Here is a 9,196-nt window from a genome sequence, read left to right on the forward strand (position 1 = left end):
CACCTGCCAGAGCAGGAGATGTGGGTTTGATCCCTGGGTTGGGACGATCCCCTGGAGAAGGAAATAACAACTTGCTTCAGCATTCTTGCCTGAAAAATCCCATGGACAGAGGAGCCTGGTGGGCTACAGTCCGTGGAGTCTCAAAGAGGCAGACACTACTAGGTAACTGAACATTCACACATTACACGTTATTTCTGATATGTGTAATCTTAAAAAATGGTGCAAATAGTCTTAGACTCACAAATACAGAGAACAAACATGGTCACCAAAGGGGAAGCGGTGGGAGGGGTCAGTTAGGGGTTTGGGATTAACACACACACACACACACACACACACACACACACACACTACCAGGTATAAAATGGATAACCACATGAAACGCACAGAAAACTGGACTCAATGTCTCATAATGACCTATAATGGAGAAGACTCAGAAAAAGAATATATATATGAGAAAACCGTATACATAACATATATATATCTGAATCACTTTGCTGTACCCCTGAAACTAACCCAGCATTGTAAATCAACTGTATTTCAGTAGAAAATTTTAACAAATGCCTTCTGTTTACATTAAAATGAAATATCATGTTAAATACAAGACAAATGAGTGTAGATAAAGAGAAACCTTAGCTAAATATTTACATAATAAGCAAGTCTTCTAGGAATGTTTACTTTTCGAGCATTCCTGGTTAGCTAATACATTTTTTGAAAATTCTGAGCTTTTCCTTCAGGGGTCATGTTCAGTCAACTGTATGCCATTTGCTATTAACATCGGATCTGAAAAGCTTCTCTTTTTTCAGTTTTAGCTCTTACACCTGAAACTGCTTCTCAACGTTCTTGCCCTCAGCCGCACCCCGTCCGGGGAGGATTCGGGCTGTGGCTCCTGCCCCCGGCGCGTCCTCCACAGGACGGCAGGGCTGCTCCGGTTTGTGAGGGCTTTCAAGCGAGGGGATCAAAGTCTTCCACGGACAGGGAATGATCATTCCTGACCCAGGGCCTGCAGCAGAAAGGGCAGCTGACCTTATTCACCTCCACCTGCGTGCTCGGTTCTGTGCGACTCTGCGACCCCAGGGCGGCGGCCCTGCGGGCTCCTCCGTCCAGGGATTCTCCAGCAAGAAGGCGGGGTGGGGTGCCACGCCCTCCTGCAGGAGACCGTCCCCGCCCAGAGATCAAATCGCGGCTCTCGCTTGGCAGGCAGCCTCGACTCCAAGGAAGCGGGTCTTCCGGCGGCGGTTCCCCTCGCCGCCCACCAGGCGGCGCTGCATGTCGCGCCGTCTCGTTGCTGCTCGCGGTCTCGAGCCCAGCAGCGTTTAGGACACACCCACTCGGGCCGCGCCTAGAGCCTGCCGCTCCTGCCTCTCGGGGCGTTCCTGGAGCGCTTGCTTCCCCTCGCCTGCAAGACCCAAACTGCAGCCTCCCCCGCCCGCTCCCTCCGTGTTGATAGTTCTTAGAGTTTTATTCTGGGGTCGCACACAGCTCGTTCGTGAGGTCATGCCTGGCTTCAGTTGCCTGGTCTTCCTGCTGAGTTCCAGCCGCAGATGATGCAGCGACGCTGTGAAAACCTGCTTGTGACACAGACACACTCAGTTACGGACCCGCACGGAAGGCATCTTCCCTTCTTTTCTCTTTCTTAGTGTAGGACCTGAGAAGGCAATGGCAGCCCACTCCAGTGTTCTTGCCCGGAGAATCCCAGGGACGGGGCAGCCTGGTGGGCTGCGGTCCATGGGGTCGCTAAGAGTCGGACGAGACTGAAGCGACTCAGCAGCAGCAGGGATGCAGGACCACACCACCCACCCAGAGGTCCGCACTGGACGCGTATAACTTCCCACAGTCGTTCCCTGCCTTCATTCCACACGACCAGTCACTGCCTCCTGTGTCTCAAATCCATCTGCTTCTCTGTTGGTACTCTCCTGATTCAAACTCCATGTCCCTTCTCTGAAAACTAGAAACAGATTCTTAAATTGCCTGCTAGTTTCCTTTCCCTTCATCCATTCATATTGCAGTCATTTATATATATAGATGTATAATCCAGCTCTCTGTGACCCCATGGACGGTAGCCCGCCAGGCTTCTCTGTCCGTGGGCTTCTCCGGGCAGGAACACTAGAGTGGGTAGCCTTTTCCTTCTCCAGGGGGTCTTCCTGACCCAGGGATCTAACCTGTGTCCCTTACGTCTCCTGAATTGGTAGGTGGGTTCTTTACCACTGCCGCCACCTGGGAAGTCCGATATAGTAGAAAATGACAGCCCACTCCAGTGTTTTGTCTGGAGACTCCCGCGGACAGAGGAACCTGGCGGGCTACAATGCATAATGCCGCAGAGCCGGACATGATTCAGCGACTGAGCATACATGCACACACATGGGCGACCCTGGCGGCTCAGCGCCAAAGACTCCACCTGCCACGCAGGAGATGCAGGGAGCATGGGCTCGATCCTTGGGTTGGGAAGATCCCCTGGAGGAGGGCCTGGCGGCTCACTCCCGTGTTCTCGTCTGAAGAGTCCTGTGGACAGAGGAGCCTGGTGGGCTGCAGTCCACGGGGCGGCAGAGTCGGACGCGACTGAGTGACCAAGCACGTGTACACACGTGCACATATATGTTCTTTAGAGACAGACTGGTAGAAAGGTGTGTGTAGGCACTTCGTTTATGTGATGTCTCCCCCTCACCCCTGTGTGAGAGCCACGGGGTCAGGCGTCTCGCCCGTCTTGAATTCTGCAGTACCTCTCTGTCCACACGGAGCCTAATACAGAGTAAGTGCCCAGTAGGTATTTGTCCAGTGGACGAATTCACTACTGACACTAACTGTAGCCGGAGGAATGCTGTATGTTGGTTGTCTTTGATGCTGGTTGTATACGCTGCTTACAGGGCTGGGGGTGCTCCGGGGGACGTCATCCAACGTGGATTTCCACCCTCCTCAGTTTGGTAATAAACATGAAGTCTGTTCTTTCTGATGACTAAGGACCCAGTCCCCTGGGGGCTGAGTGTATGTGTGGGTGCGTTGGTCACTTACCTGTCTCACAAGTCAACCGTTAGGGCAGGCTCTCACACTGAGCGGCACGAGGACACCCATAGCTTCTTTCTTTTCCCGGGTCTTTCGGGCACTGTGCCTGAATTCCAATAGTTGTGCCACTCCTCAAGGGACATTGGTAATGTAATCTTAAAGCGTTATGTAATTGGGACAGGCAACTCATTAACTCTGAACATATACAAGCCCTGACTGGTTTATCTGATCATTTTACTTATCATTCTTTGGTATCTGAAAGTGCTGGTTTGGGTGAGGGTGTGTGTGTGATGAGCTTGAATAGATTGGGGGCAGTGTGGGGGAGCTGGGCATCTGGATGCCCAGTAGAAGATGCTTGAAAATGAGATAGGCACTTCCAAGAATTAGTAGGACAGAGAAGAAAACCGTCTATGTTATCATTTTGCTTGGGTCTGTTTCTGCTGATAAGATTGTGCTTTCAGAATCTGGATTCATGTTATTTCATCAGTTCTGGTAATTTCTCAGCCACAGTCTTTTTAAATTTGCCTCTCCATCTTCTGCTTCTAGGACTCAAAATACACATCTTTTAATCCTATTTTCCACATATGTTAATCTTTTTAGCAATATTTTCCACCTCCTTACATCTTTACACTTCATTTTAGGTTATTGATCTTTTATCCATTAATGTTTTCTTCAGTTGTGTCTAACTTGTTTAACCCTCTATTCAGTTTTTTACTTTAATAGTTAAATATTTAATCTCTAAAATTTCTGTTTGGTTCCTTTTCAAATATGCCTGATCTTATATATTTTTCATTCTCGGACTCTAAGCTTTATGTTGATTTTTAAGACATTTTACATGTGGCTATGTTATATTGTGTATGCAATAGTTCTAATAGCTGAAAACCTTGGGTTCTAAATCTTCTTTCATGGTGGCTTATTTCTTTGTATATTTGGGGATATTTTATTGTAAAACTGTCGTTGCTTGTAATCATTAATCTAGAGGAACACTGGAGGCACTTATTCTCGAATGTTTGTATTTTCCTTTTCTGAGTGCCAGGGGGTGCTACTGAGCTGTGGTTGGTCTGGCCTCCTTTCAGAGTCCAGGGATCAGAGTTCCCATTTTTTGAATTTTCTTACCCTTTAAAGCTCAAATTTCATCTCACAAGGTTTTTTTTTTTTTTTAACTCTGAAACTGTATTGTCCATTACGATAGCTCCCTGGTGGCTCAGATGGTAAAGTGTCTGCCTGCAATGCGGGAGACCCGGGTTCAATCCCTGGGTTGGGAAGATCCCCTGGAGAAGGAAATGGCAACCCACCCCAGTATTCTTGCCTGGAGAATCCCATGGACAGAGGAGCCTGGTGGGCTATAGTCCACGGGGTCACAAAGAGTCGGACATGGCTAAGTGGCTTCACTTTCTCTCTTTCAGTTATGTTGTTAGTAAATTAAAATTAAAGACACAGTTTCTCTGTCACAACAGCCCCGTTTCTAGAGATCAGTAGCCACATGGAGCCAGCGGCAACTGCAGCGAGCAGCAGAGACCCGGGGCATTGTCTTCACTGAAGACCTTCCTACTGGACAGTGCTGTTCTTTTTTTAATAAAAATATTTTAGTCAATGAACTATTTTTGACCTTGCAGATCTCTGTCATGGCCCTCGGGATCTTTGCTGTGGCCCGCAGGCTTCTCTCTAGCAGCGGCAGGCGGGCTTTCTGGGTGCAGCTCTAGGACCCCACAGTCGTGGTGTGCAGGCTTAGTGACTCATGGCATGTGAGGTCTTAGTTCCCCGATTAGGGATTGAACCCATGTCCCATCCCCTGCACTGTAAGGCAGATTCTCAGCCACTGGAGCACCAGGTAAGTGGCCGACAGTGCTGTTCCTGACCATCACGTTTACACCGTGAGAGCACAACAGTGTGTTAAAAGTATGTAGAGGGGGCCCTCCAGGTGGCCAGGATTCCACACTGTCAGAGGATAGTGCAAAGGTCAGCTTGCGCATCTTTCTGGGTACCAATGCAATAAACAAGGGAGAAAACGGTGGAGGTTTTTAATAGGAGATAGAGTACTATCAGCTTCTCTGGTGGCTCAGGCTATAAAGAATCTACCTGCAATGTGGGAGATGTGGGTTCAATCCCTGGGTTGGGAAGATCCCCTGGAGGAGGGCATGGCAACCCACTCCAGTGTTCTTGCCTGGAGAATCCCATGGACAGAAGAGCCTGGTGGGCTACAGTCCACGGGGTCACAAAGAGTCGGACACAACTGAGCGGCTAAGCATGGCACGCATAGAGTGTGGTCATCTTGTTTGTGAAGAAGAGTCGCTGAGCCAGCACCGTAGCAGAGGGGAGAAAGAGCAGCAGGCAATGCAGCCAGGAGGCTCCTGCAGGATTCTAGGTGGGAAATGCTGAGAGTGTGAACTAAGCCACTGACAAGGGAGCTGGGGGGAGAGAGGAGAGAAGACATCCGAAGAGGAGTTAACCTTGGCAGGAAGTTTTGGGTGAAGATGAAGAAAAATGAGAGTGGAAAATGATTCAGGCTTCTTGGTGGGTCAGTAGCAAGATGGTGATGCTGGGTTAGAGATTTCCTAGGTGATCCAGTAGCTCAGTAGTTAAGAATTCGCCTTCCACTGCAGGTGACGCAGGTTCGGCTTGGTCCCTGGTTAGGGAACTGGGGGAACCTCAGCCCACAAGCTGCAATCACTGAGCCTGTGCGCCGCAATGGGGGGCGGGGGGGGGGGCTGTGCTGCAATGAAGACCCGAGGCAGCCAAAAATAAACAAAAATAAAGCCAGGTAAACCCTGAGAAGGAAAGCGGGAGGTGGTGAGTTCCGTCTGGGGTCACCTCCGTGCAAGGCGCTCAGCTTCGCACAACCTTGTTCACAGTCACTTTTGTAACAAAGGGAAAAGCCTGCAGGTTGCCAGACGCTGGGCCAAAGGAGCCCAGCGAGGAGGAGCGCACGTGGGGAGACGGCGCGTGGGGCCTGCTCGGGCCTCCCGTGACATTCGCGCTGTGACGCTCGAGGAAGGCTGGAAGACAAACAGCTCCGGGGCCCATCCTGCGCTGGATGCTCGCTTCTCTCGCCTTCCGCACATTTATCTTGGATTTCACAGCTGCTTTAGTTTCAGTTCCTCTGGATCTCATCCTACATCCGGTGTTACTCTGACTTACCCTCACACCCTCTTCCAGGAGATGGCCAGCGATGTGAGCTGGTGCATATAAAGATGAATGTACTGAGAAAAAGCAGAGGTGGGTGAGATGGATTGAAATACGGGGACTCAGTGGGGGAGAGAAAAACTAAACCAGGACGGTGCCCGGAGGACCAGAGAACAAGGGAGCAGATGGGCAGGAGTGTGCAGGCCAGGTGAAAGCCTCCTGATGCCCGGTGGGAGGCAGGGGTGGCTGAAGTGGAGAAATGGACAGACCCACCAAGGTTCTAAACTTCAGAGAACGAACAGATAGTGAGGGTGTTCCAGAAGATAAGACATGTGGGAGGAAAGCCCGCTTGGAGGAAATAGTTTGAATTCAGTGTTGGATGTGTTGACTTTGACATGTTGACAGATTTCTATTGAGCCAAATGTCAGCACTTCAGCGTGCAATCATATAGTGGAATATTCTTTCACAAGCAGCTTGTAAGATACGGTTGCATAAGCTGACAGAGAGCTGTGCGTGTGTAGAGGGAGGAGCCCAAATCAGTGAAAAGTGTGCAATTAAAAATAAAACAATCTATCATTCCAATATTTTGGCCACTTGATGTGAAGAGCTGACTCATTTGAAAATGAGAAAGATTGAAGGCAGGAGGAGAAGGGGTTGACAGAGGATGAGATGGTTGGATGGCATCACCGACTCAATGGATATGGGTTTGAGTAAACTCCGGGAGTTGGTGAAGGACAGGGAGGCCTTGTGTGCTGCGGTTCATGGGGTCACAAAGTGTCGGACACAACTGAGTGACTGAACTGAACTGAACTGAATCTATCATTCACGAACTTATATCTTGTTCATCAACTCGGTGCACAAAATCAGGTTACCCTTTTTTCTTCATTTTGTTTAAATTAAAGGCCTTTGTTGTTCATCATCTTGCTTATGACTTTCTTCCCTTCTTCAGGTACTTCCACCCATGAGAATTAAAAAATCTGCAAGATTCTTTCTTGCTCCAAGGAATCATTGCTGGGTACCATCCTGTAGAGAAAGAAAACAGAAAAGCCACCTAAGTCTTCAGGGGAGTCCGGTCCTGTCTCCATGGTTACCGTCCTACCGCGGCGCAGGCTTCCCGGGCGCCCTGAAGCATCCGTCAGCCGATGGTCCAGCTGCCCTGGGTGGGGAGCGCGCCAGCCCGTCACCCCGAGTCGTAGGTCACCCCTGTCCACGGCGGCGAGCTCTCTGGCGGCCCGAGGTGGCAGCTCCCACGCTGTGACTGGGTGTTGAGGATTGGGTGGGTGATGCCTTGGCCCCCCGTCTTTCCTCTCCTCTGGGAAGACCACTACCCCGAGGCCTGGGCTTTCTCAGTTATGCTGCATTGTGTGGCTGTGGTTGGTCTGTTCCTCTGTATACGTGCTGCCATTGTTCTAAGGGATGCGGCAGGAGAGGCAGCGGGACCTGCCCGACTCTCCGTGTCTCAGCTTGTGAAGCAGAACATGACCCTCCTTCCCTTGGATTCAGGGTTTGGTTCTATTTCTTTTCCTCGTTGTTGTTCAGTCACTATGTCGTGTCTGACTCTTTGTGACCTCATGGACTGCAGCACACCAGGCTTCCCCGTCCTCCACTATCTCCTGAATTTGCTCAAATTCATGCCCATTGAGTCAGTGATGCTATCTAACCACCTCTTCCTCTGCCACCCCATTTTCCTTTTGTCTTCAGTCTTTCCCAGCATCAGGGTCTTTTCTAGTGAGTTGGCTCTTTCTTATCTTAGGATGAGTCATATTTCTCTACTCAGCTTGCTAGACATCTGTCAAAACACTATTGGTCAAAGTCAGAAATTGCTATCATGCTGCTTCTTTCAAGTGTCTTACCTTCAAAGAGTTGCCCTCAATGACTGACTGGTATCAAGTTACATCAGTCAGCAAGTGCTTATCAGGCTCCCACAGCCTGTGTCACTTACACGTTCACAGACACAGGCCCTTAGGTTGCAAGTGTGTGATTAAGTGAAGTGTGTACACAGAGGCCCAGTAATTAGAACAGCGTCTCTAAATGGGTTAGAGATGTCGAGAGTGAGTTGAGAAAGCCTTCAGAAACAGTAGACTCTGAACATCTCAGAAGCTCAGATTATATTTAATAAACATTTGCTGGTCTCCTACCCAGTACCAGACTCTTCCACATTATTTTGTTATAAGAAATAGGATTCATACTTAAGTGCACACCATATGACAGGGCAGAGTTATCAAAACAATAATTCTTTAAAATCAGTAGCGTTCCTCCAAAGTGCTCTAGACTTCCATCTTTCAACACAAACTTTATAGCCCGAAGGGCAAACCCCCAATATTTGGGATAGTTCAGCCCGTGTTTCATGATAATGGTAAATCCATACACACAAATAGATGGACTGTTCCCTTGGGTCTTTGATTTTCTCTTGCCTTACCAATCCTGGACTTGTTAAGCTTGCAACATCCAAGCCTTTCTTGCATGTGTTTGTGCTAAGTCACTTCAGTCGTGTCTGACTCTTTGTGGCCCCATGGACTGTAGCCCTAGCCCGCCAGGCTCCTCTGTCCATGGGATTTCCCAGGCCAGAATGCTGGAGTGGTTGTCATTTCTTTCTCCAGGGGATCTTCCCAGCTGAGGATCAAACCCGTGTCTCTTAGATCTCCTACATTGACAGGTGAGTTCTTTACCAATAGCACCACCTGGGAAGCCCCAAAGCCTTTCTTAAATTCTAGTAAACTATGGGTTAGTAATTGTGCAGACTTTGCAAGGAGGGAAGAAAAACTACTAAAGTTACAGACTTGGTCTGTAGTTTTCAGAATGGTTCAGGCATAGACTACGGTTGAGTTTTCACTATTAAACTCAAATAGCATTGTTTTTTGAATGTGAAACACAGGCATATAGTTTTGGAGGTAGCACAGATTTCAGAGTAAGGAAGATATGGGTTTGAATCACATGATCTAGAGTTTAGTAAGCTTGGGCAAGTCACTTCTCTGTTTCCTATTCGTAATCTGTAAAATAGATGTTGCTTAGTCACTAAGTCATGTCCAGTTCTTTTGCAACCCCATGGACTTTAGCCCACCAGGCTCCTCTGTCC

This window comes from Odocoileus virginianus, unplaced genomic scaffold (assembly GCF_023699985.2).
Source record: "Odocoileus virginianus isolate 20LAN1187 ecotype Illinois unplaced genomic scaffold, Ovbor_1.2 Unplaced_Contig_26, whole genome shotgun sequence".
In the NCBI taxonomy this organism is placed as follows: Eukaryota; Metazoa; Chordata; class Mammalia; order Artiodactyla; family Cervidae; genus Odocoileus; species Odocoileus virginianus.